This window comes from Pithys albifrons, chromosome 6 (assembly GCF_047495875.1).
Source record: "Pithys albifrons albifrons isolate INPA30051 chromosome 6, PitAlb_v1, whole genome shotgun sequence".
Classification (NCBI taxonomy): domain Eukaryota; kingdom Metazoa; phylum Chordata; class Aves; order Passeriformes; family Thamnophilidae; genus Pithys; species Pithys albifrons.
Window position 1 is genome coordinate 15,150,678 of NC_092463.1, and position 21,795 is coordinate 15,172,472.

General features: G+C 36.9%; 1 protein-coding gene across 4 annotated transcripts in view; it reads right to left on the minus strand.

Annotated features, from left to right (window-relative positions):
- Positions 1 to 21,795, minus strand: part of TUNAR (transmembrane neural differentiation associated intracellular calcium regulator) — a 162,308-nt gene that overhangs the window by 35,255 nt on the left and 105,258 nt on the right. For 2 of the 4 annotated variants that reach the window (XM_071559402.1, XM_071559398.1), the window contains exon 1: positions 3,051 to 3,287. The exons of 1 other annotated variant lie outside the window; for it this stretch is intronic. The gene's annotated coding sequence lies outside the window, so the exon portion shown is untranslated. Of the gene's footprint in view, positions 1 to 3,050; positions 3,288 to 21,795 lie in introns of those variants that run through there. One more of the 4 variants, XM_071559399.1, reaches the window with a different exon arrangement.

Sequence of the window (21,795 nt, forward strand, 5' to 3'; positions counted from 1 at the left end):
TCTTAGAGAATCGTGTAAAATCTTTGCCCTTCAATAATTAATAATGCATAAGCTAGCAAATATTCTCACAGGACACAAAAAACTTAATTAAGACAAAATCTATTTATGGTCAAAGGATCTTTTTTTTTTCTTCCAAATTGTAATCAGGGCTTTTATGTTAAAAGTCTTCAAACAGAAAACCTCACCTCTAGAGGCATAGCAGTGCCATTACTCAAAGAGAATAAGTGTTCTTTCAAGGGTGAAAGGGAAAGAAATATCTATTTTTGATGCTGTTAGATTCCCACTTGCAAGCCAGGAAACCCCTTGTTTACCACAGTCTTTCTATAATAATGCAGACCTCATCTGAAAAGTGAGCTGCCAAAAGAGCTCAGTTCAAGAAACCATGTTTTCAGGGAAAAACTGTTCAACAGAAATCTTTAGAAAGTACAATCCTATACATATATTTCATTTATCATATGGCATAACATTGTTTTAACCAAAGTAATCAATGCAGAAGTAATTGTAGGAGGATGGAAACAAGTATTTAACTATTCACAGATGATTGACATACACATCCTCTTCCAACAGCATATAAATGTATAAAAGTTGCATACATTAGGGATTAATTTGGAGTGAGATTCAGATCTCGGCTACAGAAAGAAATACTAGTTGCTGTATAGGTAGTGGATTTGTAACAGACAGAAAACAAACAGAAATGACAATGTGCAATACTGCACGTTTAAAATTTAAGAAATACAGTTTGCTTTCATATCAAACACATTTCCTTTCAGCACTGGACCCCTGAAAGCAGCCCCTGCTCCCTTACCCAAACGAGCACTGTAAGAGAAGCCTGTGAGACTTACCTGTTTGCCTTACAGAAGATGAAGTTTTAAGCATCAAAGTTATCATGATAATCAGCCACTAGCACTTAGCTTATACGGAAATAATTGCATTCTTCCATCTTTTAGCTTTCTCAGTAAGTGAAAGCTGGTGATGGATGCCAGCAGCCTTGTTAAAATATCACTGTAATCCGTTCAAGCTCTGGAGATCGCTTAGAAAACCAAGTCATAAACATGCAGTGTCTACAGCTTCACAAGCAGCTCAGCATTCTCCAAGCGTGTACACATCTTCCTTTTCCAATACTGTACTTTACAGAGTACACTACCTATCTTCATTTCAGTAGAAAGAACACAGTTGTTGAAGGTAAATTCTATGTGAACAGAAGTGTTCTACATGTTTAAGTTTTCTCACATCAAATAGTTATTATTTTAGGAAAGGAGACTCCCTTTGTGTTTTTTTGGTTGTTGCTGTTTCCTCTTAAAGAAAAAAAGAAAAAATAGAGCTTCAAATAGAGAAGCAGGAAGCAAAGAAGAGGATACAGCAGTTCAAGAAGCAGCAGGCAAGGATGGGTGTCTTGTGATTGCTTTGAGTTAATACTCCTCAGGGGGAGATGAAAAAAGCACAAATACAGCAAAATCTGTCTTACAGAGTAAAAATCTGTTGTATAAGCCAGTCTCTGGCAAAGTAAAACAGCATGTGCAGTTACTCCATTAATTTCTAGAATGCCAGAGTGTGAAGAAAATTAGAAGCTTTCTGTTTATTAGCAGCAAACAGGTAGGAAGGGGGAAGGAAAACTCAGACTATGTAACTAATGTAATTGTTTCTGCTCTCCTGAGAAACGTAACAGATCTATCAAAGCTGTGTACGTGAAAGCAGTGTTTATCAGTGCCACAGAACATTTTATCACGACCAGTATTGTCTGGAGCATATATGGAGAAGGAACATTTAATAATGCTGCATCCCCTAGATGCAAATACCACATTTGTGACTGGTCTTTCTATAGCTTAAACATAGCAGGTCTCTGGACTCTCTGGAAAATAGGACTATGAAGGCTCTTACAAGAATCGTAAGTGCCAAACACTTTGGAGAAACTGACACAATTACTGGCAGCAAACAATGTGAACTTCAGCCCAAAAACCTTAATTCAAATCCCACTGAAGCCCTTGAAAATATATTCTAAGAGCCTGTGCATACAGACCTTTGCCAGCTGGCTCCTGTGTCCCTGGGCATCACAACACAGCTGAATCACAAAGTCACCCAAAACAACTTGGAAGGAGCTGGTTGAAACCCTATTCTGACCTGAAGCTCTCCTGGATGTATCAGGATGATGCTAGGTCTGATTTTGCTCACATAATATATGCAGCACAAACACATGCCTGCTCCCTTCAGGGCCAAAATGAAAACAGTCCATTTATTCGTATGAGTCCTACCACAGACCAAAATGCCACTGAGCCAAATGCTATTCAAGCGTAAAACAAAGAAACTTCTCAGCTGCATGAATTTACTGTCCAGCTGTCACCTTTCATACTTTCCACACATACAGACCACCTGCCGTGTCACCAAATCTTGCAAAACACAGGGTTCTTGACTTTAAAGCTTTCTAGTTATTAACCCTGCCATACTTTGAGTCATTTTTCCTCATAGTAGAGTTGATCTAGCCCTTTCCAATCACTGAAAATTTCATATTTTGGTGGGGGGAAAAATTTAACCCCTATTTTCATTACTCCATTTAGAGTGGCTGGAGTCAATGTGCATCTGTGTGATTTACTGAAAATATGAAAAATGAGGTAAAAAACCAGGGCCATGTATCATATTCAAGCTCTGAGGAACTGCACATGCCAGAAGCAGCAAATCCCACATCCTTGGCACAGAACAAATCACTGATAGCTCGGGGCTTTGCCTCAAAATCCTGCAGCACTTAGTTTGTACAATCCCTTCTTTGCTATATTCACAATTCTGCATTTTGCTGCGATTCAAGTATCTCAAACTTACAGGTTCATGGAAAACTACCTTCCCTTTGAGGAAGCTTTGCTGATCTTCCTGTAGGGGAAGCATTTGCTCATATGTCCATAAGCATTAGATATGCTGCCAACTCCCTTTCTGTATCTGATGCCCAGGTGGAAGGCAAATACTCTTCACAGATACACAGCAACCCCACTGCCCCTGGAACAGCCATAGATAGGAAGGTGAGAACACATTTTTTAGGGATTGTAGAGAAAATCCCAGCCTACCTCTCAGTCCAGCAACTTATGGTGACTCCACTCAGACTCCACTAGGCCCTTAAGAAAATTTCCCTCTTCCTGTCCACTCGACAGTTTGGTTGAGTGTTTGTCTTCCCACTGGCACTTTCCACTGGTTATTAGACTGAGAAATCTTTGAAGAGGTCCGACGTTGAATGAACTTTTGAAAAACTGCTCCATTTTAACATCGGGAAGTAGGAGAAAAAAATCAGAAAGAGAGATGTAAGATATCAGTAGCTTCCAGAAACAGAGGTCAGTGGCCATGAAATTTGTCACTAACTTGTTAAACATCAAGCACTTCAGTATTTTGACACTACAAAGTGCACCTGCCTCTAGAAATTATTTTGAATGTCTGAATTATCCCTCTTCCATCAGACCCAATAATCCTTTTTTAAAAATATTTGCCTTATATTTTGTAGAAAATACTGCCAGCACTCAAAGATACATTTTGGGAATAGAGGTCAATGTGTGTATGTCCCAAAGGTAGGATATTAATAACATTAGAGGATCTATAGTTTTCCATAAGACATGGCATTTCAGCTACTGACTGTAAAAAATTGAATTTGTTCCAAGGGTTTTTTTTACATAGGAAGGTGACACTATCCTTGCAGAGGGCTTATGGGTATTCCCCTCTCATCCTGGGAGAGTCTGAGTGTCTCAGGAGGACTTTGAACACCTTCAGTGCCTTTTGAAGGTCAGAAGGAACTGAATGAGGGTATGCAAGCCCCTCAAGGAGCCGGGATCTTAGCAAGCATGATAAAATGCTCCCATTATGGCACCTGGATTTTCTTCCATACCATTCTAGGATGAAAAAAGCCTTTGACAGAGTAATATCTATTAATTTTAGACAATACGTGCATCTCCCTGAGCACACAAGTCCTCCAAATACACTTTTTCTTTGTGTCCTGCTCACAGAATTCTCACCAAAATAATTCTCCATATGCATCTTGGCAAGTTGTTTTCACTAAGTAATATACCCTGCACGATTTCTAGGTGAAATATAACCAAATGGTAAAACAGTCCCAAGACCAAAAAGAAAATACTAAAAAACATTAACTACTGAAAGTTAGCACTGTCCAGGGTGCAAAGTCTTGTAAGAAGACACAATAAACAAGAAAACACAAAGATAAATGGGACTGGAAACTGGTGTCTTTAATGATTACATTACTTCTATTTCTAACCAGAAACATAAATCCTGATACACTCTGTGCATATCCATATTCATATCTGGAACAAAGTAATTTGTGCTTAAAGAACAAGTTCCTATACCTGGGAATGAGGAAGTTGAGTTTGCAACTCAAGTTTTAGTTTGGACTTAAGTTCAGCCGTATTTAAAATGACAGTTTGTGATCACTTCTACTTGTAGCAACAGCAGCAAGAAGTTAAAGAACTGTATTTAATTGTGATTAAGCTCAAACAATTGTTTGAGATCAGATACAAAATCAGTTCTAACATTGCAGAGTGGGACTATCTTGTATTCTCTGAAAAAGAATAGAATGCTTATGTAAACATATCTATATCCTGCCAGCACATGTGTCAACATGAATCTAAACTGATAAATAACTTTTTATTTATAATCCTGTGCTCAGTGTTCAAGTACCCAAATATTTAATCTAAGCTTCCAAAAGAAGCAGCAATTTTTTTTGTGGTTCAGAGACAGAAATCCCTTTATCAAAGGAAAATTACTCTGGTCTTTCAGCTGCTTTAAGAGAAGGTTACAACACACTCCTTGTAGAAATCATGCATGTGATGAATGGGGGGATACTGTAAAAGCTGCCAGGATACAGAGAAATAATGCCATGTTTTTCCTTGGACTTTTATGAACTCTAAAGGGCCTCAAAGTATGTCACACTCTGAAGTGAGCTAGCTCCATCAGCTCTTGGAAAAAAAATTTCTAAACTGCTGGATCACCCCTCAGCACCCTAAAAATAAAAGATAAATTACAAAATGGAGATAAAACAGAAATAAGATGATTGAAGGCCTACCAAAGGATAAAAGGAGAGGTGGAAAGGCTTAGGGCAAGCATAAAAATAGACATGTCAGGGGAAAAAATGAGCTGTAGAAAGAGAGTTAGAGAGGAGAGGTACAGGTTGAGGAGGGATGTGTGATAGCATTTAAACTCATGTAAAAAGGACAAAGATATGAGGGAAATAGCGTGGAATCCTGTCAGAAACTACCTGGATTCAGTGAATAGGGCAGAAGATTCCCCATACTGCAGTTTGATCATGTCTTGGAGTTAACTGCCTATGTCAAACTCTCTTTTGCTTTACTCTTTGGGAACCAATAACTGGTAAGATTTGGGGAAAAAAAAAGTGAGCATCATTTAATTTGACTGTTCCTATTTTTAAACACTTTTAGGCAATCTTTGTGCACTAAGATTTTACTAAGATTTCTTACTGAAAGCATTTTTTTCAGTTCTTCAGTGTTTGCTACATGACACGTAGATGCCTGGGATCTGGACGCTTAGAACCAAAGTACTTTCTCACTGAGGACTGGGTCACCTTCTTGTAATCTGAACTAGAGAAATTTCAGAAATACTGCCCCAGTCTTTCAACCATTTGCAAATCAGAAGTTGCCACTGACAAGTTGCCAAAGCAGCAGTTTAAGCTCTGCAGTTTTGCACTGCATTTCTATGGGTTAGCTATGCTCTTATGAGATGGTTATGGTGTTGCAGCTGACCAGAATGGCAATTTCCAGCTCAGAGATGGTCAGCAAAAGTTGAGAGTGGTAGATTTTTAACTGCTTTTGACTCCCCAAACCATACCACATTATTCTTTTCCTTTCTTCACTTTTAATATCATATATTGTTTTCCACCAAGTGCTATTCATTCAAAGCCTAGTGTCAGTGCTGTTCAACTAGTATCCCAAAGGGATCACAACCATGAGTGTAATGGCAACAAGTACAGGACAAAAGGACTGCTTTAAAAATATAAGCTTATAGAATAATTCAGGTAGAAGGGACTTCAGGAGGCCAGCTAGTGATCTTTTAACTGTAACCCAATTTTGCCTGCTTGACAGAAGTGCCCACCTTTCTCCCAAGCTTAGCTGTAGGAACAGGTTTTCATCAGTTCATATCTTGAACAGATGGGAAAGACTTTGTTTTATTTCTTTTCAATTTGTCTCTGACTTCATACCTTCAAGAAAATACAGTGCTTAAATGTTACGAATGTATTAAAATCATTCTCACTGTATGCTAGTCTAGAAACTTCATAAACCATAAATAAATAAACCACAGATATTTTATATCAGTTGCTGTTTTGATTCATGCATTGCATGGGAATGATTTTTAGGTTTGTGAAGAAAAGATCATATGCTAAATATTCAGCCCAGTCATTCATTCATCACAACATTTGCATTATAGAGAATCTGTGACCAGTCCTTTCCTGAACACTTTGAACAGTATGCACAGTAACATTTTTTAAACTTTGTTTGAACTAAAAGAAAGTATGCTTGTATCTCATGTGACTCATTAACTCAACAGAGCCATAATATATCAATTGAGCTACATATAAAGAAGAATACAATAGCACAATGAGTCTGTAGTTCTGTTTCTAATTAACATGGCTTAACCAGACACAATGAGCAATGTCACTGGGTAAGCACACTCCTGTGGCTGTCATATAAAAATAATCTGGAAAGGTTCAAAGTATTTCAGTCAAAAAACCTGGTTATTTTTTCCATAATCACAGCTCAATTTTGTTTCAACTTGCAGCTTTTGAAGGGAGCAGTCGAGAGCCATATTTGAAGAGGAGACTCAGTGATGTCATTACCCATATGCAAAACAGACATAACATTTACTTCCCACAAAAACACACTGTGATGCTTTCATTAAAATTAATAAAATATTTTGCAATCCACAGATGGAAACCACTGTCTGAAGTTAAACAATTCTCTTCATAAGAATGGTTTTGCTTTTTAGTCCACTTCCAGACTGCCATTCATTTGTTTTACTCGTTCTCATTCCTACAGAATATTGTGTTGTTTGGTCTTTCGTTTGTACTTTTATTCTCATCCTTGGAGTCAGATAACACCGGGTTCTGGCACAGTGCTTTGCACATTGGCCCCAGTGAATTTTAAAGAGCACAATCTTTTTATGAAGTCAGGAAGCAAAATTTCAATTTCAGAATTGCTAATACATTACATTATATGCATTACTTTACAAAATAGCTTTTTTAGGTCTGCAAACTAATAATCTCCATTGAAAAGTAATACTACTAGACTCTAGTCTACCAGATTTCTCTTGCAGTTATTCTATTTTTTTTAAGAATATCTCTTTTGTTTATCCAAGACCAATAAAATCGGAAACTTAAGACAGGCAAGGAATAAGTAAGTAGTACTGTTGCCTACACCTGTACTGTACCAGCACTTTGTCAAGAGAAGCTATTCAGATTCTTCTGTCCTGAGGCATTAAAGCAAAGGTCACAATAACTTGTGCTCATGAAGGATCCTGTGGTTTTTCCCATAAGCTTCAGGTGACAAATGCAGAACCTTGGACAAAATCCAACTTAGGAAATTGCCTTCTAACTACATAAAATAATTTCTACAGTTTCAGCTGGGAAATGTATTTTTCTCCCCTCTCCATCATAAGGTCCTGTTGCTGGGCAGCCTTCAATAACATGCACATTTTACCCAAGAGTTGTTTTGAATTACAAATACTCCTAAACATTTAAATTTCACGGAATACTTTAGCAACTCAGTTCAAAGCTCAAGTTTTCCTTTTGCCATTTTATGTTAAAAAAATAACTTCTTATGCTTACACAGCATTTTCTTAAACTCTATATTTAAATTCACAGTTGGTAATTTCTTATTCCTTTTTATTTATTTTTCTCCTACAAATGTTGGGAAATAATTTCTTCAATAAGCTATTTTGCTAGAGTCTGTTTGGCAATTCATAGCAATTTCTTGGGAAAGAAAAGCCTCGTTTCTTTGATTTTAACACAGCAGATCTTATGGACAGTATGTTTTTAATTGTTTACCATAAAGCTGAGTTATTTAGAGAAGGACAATGGTCAAAGGCTAGATACTTTCAGCTGCTTGAAAAATAAACTAGAGTCCCTGAATTAGCTTTTAATGCCATTATGAGCCTGAAATTTATGGGAAACAATAGGATCAAGGTTCTGTGAGTATTATGGCTGAAGGTTTTGGAAAAACTTAACTCAGCAAAGACACAAGAGAGCATGATCCAAGTTCACTGTCCCAAAGTTATTCCATAGCTGAACACCATCTGCCTCTCTCCATCAGCAGCTCCAGGCAGTGACCCCTTTGAAGGAGGCCCCTCATCTTGGCCAGCTCTGCTCCAGTAGCTTGAACAGGGTGAGGTTTATTGTCAGTGAGGGGGGAGTTGACCATCTTGGTGTACAAGGAGTGTTGCACCAAATTACTTTTAATAGATTTTGGTTTGTAGACACATGCTTAGACCTCAAACAATTTCATAAAGTTTGAATGACTTTCAACTGGAAGGTGTATGTTTAAAGGCTACACCATTTTATAAAAACATAATTTCCACACTTCACTTGTGAGTTTTTCTTTATCTTACAATGCCTAATACTGATGGAAAAGATATTTATATTCTGTGAAGAAAAAATTATCTCCTGTGAAGACATAGCCATTAAAGTTCTTCTGGTCTACATAGGCTTATTTCATTCTAACTGCATATATTTTTTCCTGCAGTTAGTTTTAGGTAATCATATCATTCTCTGCTAAGTTTTCCAAATGATATATCAAGTACTTTTTCTATCAAACAGCTGCTATCAGGTAGTTTTAAAATCATCAAAACAGCCCTAAGATCCCCAAAGTCAGTCAGTGACTGCATTATATTTCCATATACAATCTTAATACAGCCATGAGTGTAGCAGTTTTGAATACCATTTTCATATACTATTTCCTCAATACAGCATCTCCCTATGATCCTAAAATTGTACATGAAACTCAGCACAAAATGCAGATTAGGTAATATTTTCACAGATAAACTGTGGGAAATGGAACAATGTATTTTGAAATTCCATACTTTTAATATATTACAGATTGTAATATATGCAAGTGAGGTTGTATTCTTTTGCTTGTTTAAATGAGATAGTTACCATATATTAGTGGGTTGATTCTATATGAGGAAGATCCCATTTATTAGGAAGGATTAGCTGCTAAATGCACAGTAAACAGTCCTTTTTGAGATTATCAGGAAGTGTATTATACTGAGTGTTCACATGTTCTTTCAATAATATTCTATACACAAGTTAGAAGCTTGTTTTTTTCTTTGCAACTTTAATGCTCTTCTAGCACTTTTTTGTTTGTGTTAGGGTGTTTTGTTGTTGTGTTGTTTGTTTTTTTTAATTTAGAGTATTTATACACACGCTCATGAAGATGAAGAGAACCAAATAGGAATATTTTCATGAAAATATATTTTGTTTCATAGACTAAGAAATAATTTAACAGGTATGCATATATGCTAGGAACAATTACCTAGTTCTGTAATTTATTTCATTTATTACATTGTATTTCTCTGTCTAAACACCTACTGTGCAAAGTTTTTTCAATCAATTCTCATAAAGTACAGCAACATTGCATGGGTGATCATTAAGAAGAGTTATATTTCTGATTTAAGACTGGTTCACGCTGAACAAAATAATGCAAATTCTTTTCTCATTTATACCATAATGCAAAGTTTTCTTAATAAGTTATTTAGTGGAATTTCACAACGTTTTGTGATTAAATCCAGGGTGAGAATCCTCAGTCATATCAAATTCACAGAAAGGTTTCCTCCAATATTTCTTAGAATGTTGTTGGTTTCACAGACTTTACACTTTCAAATACATATATGTCATAAACAACAGTGGTTGCCATAAGTAAACCCAAGAAAATAGATATTTTTCCATTTTTCTTTTGTTATCTTTTTTTTTCAGCTTTGTCCTTCAGCAAGTTATTTAAAACTTCAACTTTTTCTGCTCTAAGAAGTTATTTATTCTTGTCTCTCTTTGGTGAAGTTATAGGGCTAATTTATATGCAGCAAACACATAAAAATTCCACAAGAATCTGCATAAATATTTCTCTATCCTTTTATACAATATTTCATTGTTACAGTACTTGTTTTCTCTACAGTTTTAAAAGAATACATGTTCTCTACCTTTTAATAAATCATAAGAGACTACCTATTAGATATGAAGCAAGAAAAGTTTAAAATGCTGATATGGCTTTCTTAAGCTAAAAAAAGGGAGTAACCCTTAAAAAAACCCTTCTATCAATCTAACAATCTTAGAGCCCATATTATGCAAAGTCTAACTCAACCACAACACACATGTCTTGCCTATCAAAAACTTGAAGGCTATGTGGTCTTCCATCAGAAGGGTATAATATAAAGAATAAGGCAACAAGCAAATTTCATTTTAGCAGTTTTGGCCTAAGCTGGAGGAAGTTATGACCAATACATCATATTTTTTTCCTCAAGTTTGATATTTCCCATGTCTTCAAAAATGATTAAAAGGTTTTGTCAGGCTTTTGCATAAAAGAAAAAAAGTAAGAAATAGTAATTGCTAAACTTAAGAAAAGGTAAGAACTTCTAAATTATTGTAAAGTAGGGCAGATACACCAAAAGCACTTTTGGAATGCTGACTTTAAGTTTTCCTGTTTCAACATTAAAATTTAGAGATTAAATTCTGTTCTGTTTCCCTCTAGTGACCACTTTCATTGAAGTAAGAATTCATTCAGATTTATTGTGAAGTAGCAGAATGGGAGATGACCCCTTAAGGCAGCCACTCATTCCTCTTGTAGCAAATTATGTAATTCATGAATTTGATTTCCAGTACACATGAGGCACGAGATGTGCTTTAGGTAAAAAAAAAAAGGGACAAAGATTTAATATAGAGCAGGGCTTTATTCAAATGCTTTATAATGAAATTTCCAAAGATGTTTTCAATTTTGGTATCTGCTGATCTGAGATCAACTTCTGTGAATTCAAGTGAGACATCATTTTTATCCTGTAGGACAGGTTTTGAACAATACACACCAATCACCTCCACAGAAAAGGTGAATGCTTATTTGAATCACACCTCTGTCTATCTGGGATAATGCTTTTGCAGGCATTAGAAATTTTGCTACAGTTGTGTTAGCTTTGAAAAATTTTCCCTATTTTTTTCATTCTTTGACATTGGGAATTTATATCTCAGAGTAGAAGAGTAAAACAAAAAACCAAACCCAAACAAGTCTAAGAAAAGCGTTGCCATAATTTTCTTCCTGTCCCTTTTTGATTCCTATTACAGCCCCAAGTTTTATTAAATAAATAAGAAAGGGCAGGGAAAAAAAGATTTTACAAGAAAACAAAAGATTCTTTTCTCTTTTGACAGCAAGAAGACACATTTAGCAATTCCCATATAGAATAATACAAGGGAATGCAAATGATTGTGTGTTCAGGTCTCGTGTCATAACTAAACCTAACCTCTTGTATTCATTGAGAAAGATCTTTGAGATAGGCTCAGTGAATTTAAAGAAAGAATCTTCATCTATAATTCTTCGCACAAACCCACGAGGCAGTGCAAACCCCAAGCCCAGACAGCACTGAGTGTGAATACCTTTTCCAAAGCCATGGTAAGTGCTAAATCCTAGGTCATCTTTCCATGTGTTCCTGAGACGTCCAGTCAACAGATCACCTGAAGCCATAAAATGTTCTTCCTGGAACCATACCCTCTAGTCAAGAAGATTTATTTGAAACAGTATAAAAGGTAATAGAGAAATAAACTCACCTTTGCACAACTTAGTAGACCTTTCCTGATCACACTTGAGACCCAGAAGACACATCTGATTAATCTTTCTGGGTATTATGCCTCCAATCACTGTGGATGGATAATATTTCCCCTTTAGCTAACGAGTTTAATCAGAATGAAAGCTTCATTAATTCAGTTTTGTGGGTTTTTCTTGGTTTGTTTTGATTTTGTACTAAAGAGGAAACAGTACAAACAGTGCTTCATGTTGGACACAGAATTTTCCATCCTTCCAACTCTCACTGTGTTCACTTTGCCAACAGCCCTAATATACCTTCAGGTACCAGTGAATAAACCCATGATGTATCCACGTGCATCTTTGGCTGTCTCTTGTCTTCCAAGAACAGAATTATAGGAAGTACTTAACAGAAGACCCTTTTGCTGCGAGTCCATTATCTTTCAAAATGTCTTTATTTCAGTGCAACTGCCTTTTCATTCACATGATTTGTATTTCCTGTCACAGCCTAAGGAATTTCTATATTCTTTCCATTTCATAAATCCATCATATGAGATAGGTTTAATAAAGTCAATAATACGATCTTTTTTCTCTACATTCATCTTTAGAAAGAACATTTTTTTGAACTTCTACATTAGTGATGAAAAATTGACTGTGGTTTTTTTAGAAGAACTTAGTTATTAAAATTTGAATTAATCATATAAAAGGGAAATCCTCATTGCTTTGCAATATAGTATGCACAAAATCTGAAAAGTGATTCTACTTGTTCTGAGGTTTGCCTTTGCTCTCATAATCTTGCTTATTTTCCTCTGACATACTGCTATTTATGGCCTATAAACCACCTTGGATATAACATTTAAAGTAGTAATTACATGGGTTAGAAAATATGTCACAAATGTTTTATGATTTCTTAAACTCAAATCAAACTTAATTTCAGATTTTAAGAAAACACATGTATTATTTCTTCTTTTTCACAGGAGAAATATAGGTCATCCTCTGCTGAAAGAAACCATATTGAAGTCATTTGAGTTATACCAACAGATAATTTGACTCAGAAGGTACCATCTGCAATCCTGCTTAATTGAATGCTGCAATAATGCCTAATTTAATTATTTAGCAGACATAAGTCTCTATATCTTGTTCAGCTCTCTTTGAAAAGTAAAACAGAGGAGATTTTTCTCTGTATATCAAGAGTATACTGATATTATTGTGAATCCCAGGCAATGAAGGAATGAAAACCTGCTAAAATGTTGAAGGTAAAAGGATATTGCCATATTTTGGATCTGGTCCCAAAGATGAAGTGGATGAGGCATTTGCTGGGCAAGCAGTAAGAACACTAAGAACACAGGACAGATTGGAGGTGGACCTTTTCATCATCCAGACAACCACTGGGACAGGAACATAGTATGAACATACTGGCAGCAAAGTCATATGGTGACATATCTGTTTCTCTAAAAGGTGAAGAAAGTAAGTAAAGGTCTTCTGACTGTCTTTCTCCCCAGTTTGGAAGAACTGGTTGAGGATGTGAAGATGCAAAGAAACCTGTGAGACTGACCAAGAAATAGATGACAAAACAGTCCTCAGATGGTTAGAAAGGAGAACACAAACATCATAAATCATGGAGTTTAGGAAAGCAGAGTGCAATAAACACTTGGAGGTGGATGTGCTAGATTTTTACATAATGTCAAAAAAAGTGGAAAAGGAATTGGGGATTGCTGGCAGTGCTGTTAAAACAAAACCAAAAGGAACAAAGAGAAGGACAATTCATAGGCTCAAAGTATCCTGAACTAGAGTGTCAACAGCCTAGGGATAAAACGAGAAAGGCAAAACATAATTTGTAAAATACAGGAAAAAATAGTCTGTATTTATGTTATCAGTATTAGAATATTAAGAAAAATGCTGATGTTTTCCTCAACAGGAATCTTGAGAAGATCACAGTGTTAATGGCATCTTTGCTTCTGTCTTCACTAAAAATGTCAACTGTGATCTTATGAGCTAACAAAATGAGCTGCAGAGATAGAGATGAAGTAATAAAACCAGAACAGTGGCACACATATTGGAAAATAGGTAAATGAGAGGTTTTAAGATAGGCTTGCTGGAAATTCTCTGTAGGTATTTTCATTCAGCCAGGCGTTTATCCCAGGTATGATATATTATTATCTTTTGAAAACTTGTCAAAAATAAATAAGGCTTCACAAAACTGGGGAAAGGCCATTGTTACATCTAATTAAAAGAAAAAGAAAAAAAAAGAAGAAAAGAGGAGACCGGCTAGAGGAGAGAAAACCATTCAGCCTATAAATTAATCTAATTCTTTACATGAGATCAGGATTGTTAAGATGTAACAGTGAAAAAATAAATAGATAAAAGTAACCGGTCACAAGTGGAGTTGTTGGTCAAAAGATGACATCAGGTTGGGGCAGAGTGTGGTTCTGCTGGAGAGTAGGAAGGTTCTGCAGAGGAATTTGGACAGGATCAATGGACCAAGGCCAACAGTATGAGGTTCAACAAGGCCAAGTGCTGGGTCTTCTGCTGGGGTCACAACAACCCCTGCAGTGCTACAGGCTGGGAGCAGAGTGGCTGAAAAGCTGCCAAGTGGAAAAGGACTGGGAGTGCTGGTTGACAGCTGCTGAACACGAGCCAGAATGTGCCCAGGTGGCCAAGAAGGTCAATGGCATCCTGGATTGCATGAGGAATACCGTGGCCAGAAGGACCAGCAGATCATCTCCCTGAACTTGGCTCTGGTGAGGCCACACGTCAAATCTTGCATTCACTTTTTGGGTCCCTCACTATAAGACAGACATTCAGGTGCTGGAGCATGTCCAGAGAAGGGCAACAAAGCAGGCAAAGGGTCTGAAGCACAAGTCTTGTGAGAACCAGCTGAGGGAGCTGGGGGTGTTCAGCCTTCAGAAAAGGAGTCTCAGTGGGGAAATTACCACTCTTTACAACCACCTGAGACTGCGTAGCTGGGTAGGGGTTGGTCTCTTCAACCAAGTAACAAGCAACAGGATGAGAGGATATGGCTTTATGTCATGGGATTTTTAGATCGGATGTTAGGAAAAATTTCTTCCTGGAAAGGTTGTCAAAGATTGCAACAGTCTGTCCAGGGAAGTGGTGGAATCACCATCCTTGGAAGTATTTAAAAGATGTGTGGGTGTGGCACTTGGGGACATGATTTAGTGGTGAACTTGGCAGTGCCAGGTTGATGACTGGACTTAACGATTTTAGAGGTCTTTCCATTGCAAATGATGCTATGATTCTGCAAGTCAAAATTAAGCTTCACTGAACTGAGTATCCTTTCTCTGACAGAAACCACCAGCAACTGTCAAGAAAGAACATGAAAAAAGCATGGTAAGTATATACTTAACTTTTCTGTGTTAGGCTGTCTTGGTTTCAACAAATTCTCAACTTAATGATTCTTGGAGCTGGAAGTTGCATCAACAACTATTTTGGGCTATTCCATTGCAAATGAAAGGATATTTTAAGTAAAATACTGCAGAATCTGATATTATATTTTCATAAATCACTTGTATGACATTATAGATACGGTTTACTTCTTAAATACAGTGATCATACAAACACTGAAGAAGTTTCAAGGTCCGAAAGGTCTAGAATTAAAGCTCCAAAACATTTTAACTGGTTAGAGAACTCTCCTGCAAAACCAGTATTCACATTAGGGGGCAGGGGAAAAATAAAGTTATACACTTGGATTGCACTACACAAATAGAGGATAGGGAATGACAGCTCTGCTTTACTGTAAAAGGTTTGAGGATTAAACTGGATCAGATCTGAGCACATGCCAATAACATTGCCCACAGAAAACATACTGCCTAAATGAAGGGCTGTCTATAAGATTTGGTGCAGCATCCACTGGAGTAGGTTTCAGTTACAAGCACTGCTCCTCAAGAATAGTCTATAGCATATGAAAGAAGTTAAGAGAGCAGGAAGAATGATAGAATTCAATAAAATGTTTTCCAAGAAGAGTTGACATATGAAAGGAAATCTAGCAGTTTTCAGATGTGCTAAGAGTGGCTGTAAGGAAGAGACTAAGCAATTCTCCATGAACACTAAGGACAAAGCAAGAAGTTTCTCACATAAATACTAATATGGAAAATTCAAAGCTAGGCCCTGGAAAATCTTTTGCACAACCAAAGTTGTCCACAAAATCAGCTCAGTCTCCATCACTGGAGTTTATCATGGAAAAAGTTAGGCAAACACCTACCAAAAAAGGCTTAGGCATGAATGACACAGCTTCAGGTTAACTGGGTGTCCTCTTGTTTCATTTTCTCTGCACTTATCAGTTCTTTTTCTCTATTTTTACATAAAGGCAAGTAACTACTAGAACAAATCACCAATAGATATTGTAGAGTCTCAGTTACTTCTACTTCTCTTTGAAGTTACTAGTCTTTCCTATGAAATATATTGTCTTGCCATAGATAATTATTTGGCTTTATGTGGAAGTTACTGATAGTGACTTTAAATTTTTTTCTGAAGGAGATTAAATTACATGGCTCTAATGTTTTCTTCTGGCCTTACTATCTGGGCATTATAAATAGATGAATTTAAAAAATCACTCAGTGTGCTATCAAAGTGACTACTGAATTTTTCACTCAAAATGTTGTCCTACAGTGTGATATAGGAGGCTTGGAAGGGACAAGAAGCAGTGGTCTCAAATTAAAATATAAGTAATTCTGTTCAAACTTCAGAAACAGCCTCTTTTACAGCATATGAATACTGCAGCACATTGCCCAGGGGTGTTATAGAATCTTCAACCCTGAGCAACTTTCTGTAGTTGACCTTGCTTTGAGGAGGGATTTGGACTGCAGAGTCTTCAGAGGCCCCTTCTAACCTCAGCCTCCTGTGATTCTGTAAGATCCTGAGAATTCTAGATTGCAACTACATCAAGTGCATCTTATCATCACAAATCAAGTGAAAACTCTGAAGCAGTCAAGAATGAAATCAACAAAAACCCATGTGAAGAATATTTTCTCTCCTGTCACGGTCCACATGGATTTTTTTTTCTGATGTATCCTAATTATTTTTGTTCCAACTGGATGATTTTTCTAATGAAAATTAGGCTGTTTTCTGCTGTTAAGAGTGTGGGAAATGTATCTGGTGAAAGCTAAGTTACAGACTTTGCAAGATGCAACCCTATATGTATGTGATAAGCAGTGATGCAAAAAGTAGAAGGCAGCTCAGTAAAAAGAGGAACACGAGGAGATGCTCCACATGAATTGGAAATTATAAAAACTATTTAGCACAATGTTTTAGAATACATAATATGACATTAAAAATGAGAAAAAGAGAAGTTTGCAATGGATTGTGCTTAAAAAAAGAGACAAAATACTGGAAAATATTCAGTGTGCACAGAAAGACAGAGAATTGAGACAAAACCAGAAGGAACCACCTTCCACAGCCCAGTGAGAGCTGCTGTCAGATTCTAGACCCTCACCACTGAAATTTGGAGTTTTGCCATATGCAATACACATCTTGTGGCTGATAAAACCCAACCATTCTGTGACTGAGGGTTCATCAGTAATGTGTTTTTTAAAGGCTCTCAAAGGTTTCCAGGACAGCAGAAGCTGGACAATTCTATTAAGCCAGTTCTCCACTGAGCCCTTATTTTCAGCATAAGAATCATCTCCCTTGATTTATCTGATCCCTTGGAAGAAACCACTGACAGATAGTGCAGAAAAATCTTTTTTTATGATGCAAGAAAGAGTTAGATGCCTCTAAAGGGAGTGAGAATCACAAGTAAATACAGTAAGCACTGTGCTAATCAGAGGTTATAGTGGCAAGATGACATGGTGTCCCTTTGCTGAAAATGTGCACTAAAAGCTTGTGTAAGTCAGACACTTAGAGGTTCAAACCATCTCTTGGACTTTGGCATCTATATCAAGTATTCTGAAAACAAATGACTTCTTTCATTTAAATGGCTGAAAAATGGAAGTGGTGATTATAATTTATGTTATAGATTAGAAGTTAAGTGTTCCCATGCAGGAAATACAAACTCTGAATACAAGCCCTTCTCCAGCCTGCTGGTTCAAACTCAAAATTTCCACCTTCCACCAGCATGGCTTATCATTACTTTTAAAAGGAAGCTTTGGATGGGAATAACTTTCCTGCAGAAGCTCTGTCATCATGCAATAAAGATTTCGAGGTTCTCATATACTAAGAAATTTACTGCTCAAATTTGCTAACAAATTGAGAATGTAATTTCATTTGAAAATGAAAAATAAAGGCAAAGCCACTGTTAAAAGGAATTCATCTGTAAATAGTAAATTGCCTCCTGGAGCAAATGCACTCATTACGCTCAAAGAAAGGATGAGATCTCCCACAGTTAAATAAAACTAGTAGGAAAAATAATTGCTTGATAAATCAGAGTAATTAAATTTTGCACATGTGAATGCTACTGCACCTCTGTCTTCAGTGCAACAAGGCCAGCCCTGCAGCACATAAACAGCACATAAAGCTCAGCCTTTACTCCCTGAAAAATCTATTATTGAAAGAAATAGTGCACTTTTTCCCTTTTATCTTTTCATTAATGAGGAATGGGAAATCATGTCCCACAAAGCTACTGGGAACAGAGCAGTCAAAAAGTGTGATGATGCTATCTAGTTCCAGATAGCCAATCTTCCACCAATCATTAGTTTGTCTTCTAGCATTTTAAAACCCTCTATTTTTAAAGCAATAGAGTCAGTTTTCCTTTGGGAACCTGACTGACAGGTCATTTGTTAGTTTTCTGTCTTATATGTTAATGTTTGTGTACCAGGTGAAGAACTGTTTCCCCTTACAACCTTCACAGGACAAATATTTACCCATGAGACCTTTAAACTTTATAGGTACTCTAACTGCTCTGTATTAGTTCTGAAAGAAAGCTTCTGCCATTATCCTTTCAAATTCTAAAAATTATTTCCTGACCATTCAAAATATTTTCGTCTTCAGACTATCTAAACACAGTTATCTACATCTAGACACACATCAGCTGTTCATCTGCCTGCTGTCTTCAACAGAAATGCAGCCAATGCAACCTAGAGCACGATTCTATTCACCCTGACCAAGGGAACCAGCAGATGCTGAGCTGATCACTCTCTCAGGTCCAGTGGCTCCACCCTTGATCTTTATTGAGTCCAATAAGGGTTTTGATACTCAATGCATTGAGAGCTCAATCCATTGCCCACACAGAGGGAGCCCATGCCATTTGAGATGGACAGCACAACCTGCTGGTCCTGCTGGTAACAGGTCCTCCAGGGCTGCCAAGGTGTCTGGCATACCCCCTTGTAGAGGGGGGTGATTGAATCAAGCCTCTAGGCCACAAACAGACTTCTACAGGTAGACATAACAAATTTAGGTATCTCAGTTTACAGCTGAATCTCTGGAAATTTAGGAGTTTGAACAGCTATATCTGGAAAGGTCATGTTACTGCCACAGTATATGTAGCACTCTTAAGAGGCTTATGATGATTTCTCTCCCATTATTCAGGAGACTAACAGAATGAAAACACAGCACAAGCTCATTCATATATGTTCCTCAAGAGTATAAGGATGTCTTGCATACTCTGTCTTCAGAACCAGTCAAGCAGAAAGCACCAGCAATTACTTTCAAAAGGGTTACAGAGGAGTAATTTGGGTCTTAAGGGTCATTTTAAGGCAAAAGTATATTATAAGATTTAGATGGCTATAAGTTAACTCCTTATTTTATGTCACCTCAGGTTTGCAAGCTATCTAGATGCATTATCATTGGGCAGCATTTGAACAAAAAATTTACACCTCTGAGCTTACTCAAGCAGGCTCAGTAGACAACAAACTTGGCTACAATCCAAGCTGGAACTGGCCTGTGCTGCTGAATCTTGGGCTAGTAACCTTTGAGATTTCAGCTATATTCAGACATATATGCTGACCCCCTTACTGCAAAATTGCCACAATTTTGGTAACTTGATCAGGAAACAAAAGCCCCATGAAGCAGTGAGACATCATATCTACATAGAAACACATATCCATCTTTTGACAGTCTATTTTTGACAAAAGAGAAGTTGCCTTTTATTAAGAAAATCTAAGCAAAAAAATAGTAATTTTTCCAAAAGCCTGTGTTCTGTAAAATTCAGTTCCTAAATAAAATTCCCTAAAAAAAAGTTCTGACAATCTTTAATATGTGGTCTTTGTGCATTTAGTCTTATTTTAACTTCTCCACTGCAGCATTTTTGTAGAAACTGACTATAGTAAATGTGATTATGGATGCAGTTTACACAGGTATAGTGCCTAATATAACTTATCCATTAGGTGGTTAGATATTCTTTTAGATCAGATACTGCCAGATGACTGAGCAAGTTGAGCTTCTTCCCAACATGCCTCTTGTGTGTATGTGTCATGTCTGGCAAAAACTATAGTGTCCACTGAGAGAAAGAAGACATGTAGCAGATGCTCGACTGCATTTCTTTACCTGCTTGACTGCAGTGACTGCTCTGAGAAGTAAGCAATCCACTCAGTAAAATAAACTGCTACAAATGCTCACTATAGGTTTATCATTTGATTATTGCCTTGCTTATTCTGTTTCCCTAAACAGCTTCATTCAAATTCCTCTACCAATCTATATACTCCTGAATTTTCATCAGCTTTGTCTCTTCTCTCCAGGCAGAGCCCACACTTCCTTTTTGCTCCAAGACTGGTTTACCTATATGTAGGACTGGAATTTTTTGTTTGTTTTTTTGTAAGGTACTTATTCTTGGAAATAGTTCCTGCTTTTTTACTAAGGGAAGGCATGTTCTATAAAATATTCAGTCTATAAATCAGACAGTGAGAGAAAAACATATGATATCTCCCATTTTCAGAATCGAAAGAGCAACTGATGTCAGAAAGCAAAATAAAAAAGGTGACCTTAAACCAATTTGGCTCATGAGGGGACTGCCTTTTAGTCTCAGTGTCCAATTTATCTCAGTGCACATGTAGGGTGAAAACTGCAAAGTAAGACTAATGAGCATAGCAGAAACATATGCAGTAATTCATCATCATAACAAAGCATAACACAATTATCAGGAATTTCCTGTAGGCTTGCCATGATTACATGGAAACAAATTGTTTGGTCTTCTCAGCTAGAAGTGCAAGAATGCTGGACCAAAAAACAAAAAAGGACTGTTGCCACCTATATACACAAATCCTCCTTTTAGAATAGGACAAATGTATAATTTGGCTTTCTATTTTGGTCTGTACACTGAAATTGTATTCATTCAGAGTCGAATAGGTCTCCATGTTCTGCAACAGCACACACCACACAAAACACAGGAAGAAGAGGCAGCTTGCTGAGGGAGTAGAGGAGTTAATAGATGTAATCACAATACCTTTCTTATTCTTGTCAAAGACTTTAATGCAGCAAAAAGTTCTCAAGACTGGAAGGAAGGGAAACCTTTAATTAGTTGGAATTTACTTACTTTAAAAAAAAATTGTCTCTGCTTGGTGTATCTTCCTGGGGAAAGACTAACATCAGCATCACTTTGTGAGTAATTGGGTTTGGTCCTGTTCCTGGTTTTCAGCTACCTGGAGTACAGTTTAGGCTGATGTTTATTTGACTTTCCTCCCAGAGGACCACTCTTCTGTAGGAGAATTAAAGCTAGGCAATGCTTACACAGACATTTCTTGCACTTCTGATAGAGAACAAGACCTATTCTGAGTAAGCACTAATAATAGACAACACTGCAAGTAGCTGCTTGGGGCTCACATGCCTGAGAGACATAATATTAAAGGTGAAGTCACTGCTGAAAGGAGCAGATTGATTGCATTTCCTATCACAGATCTCTTCTGTGTTTCAGTGATCATGCTACTTAGGTAAAGTGGGACTTTGAGAGCTAAAGACTAATTAAAGTAAGTGGGCATTACATAACCATGCTTGGAAGGCAAATTTTCTGCAATATTCCTTAGTGACCAGAAGATGCCTTTCTTTAAAGCATTTACACAACTCAGCTCTAGCAATTTAATAGTTGGAAGATGATGAGGAAATAAATTATATTTTGGTACACAGTGGTCAAAATAATTTCAGGGAT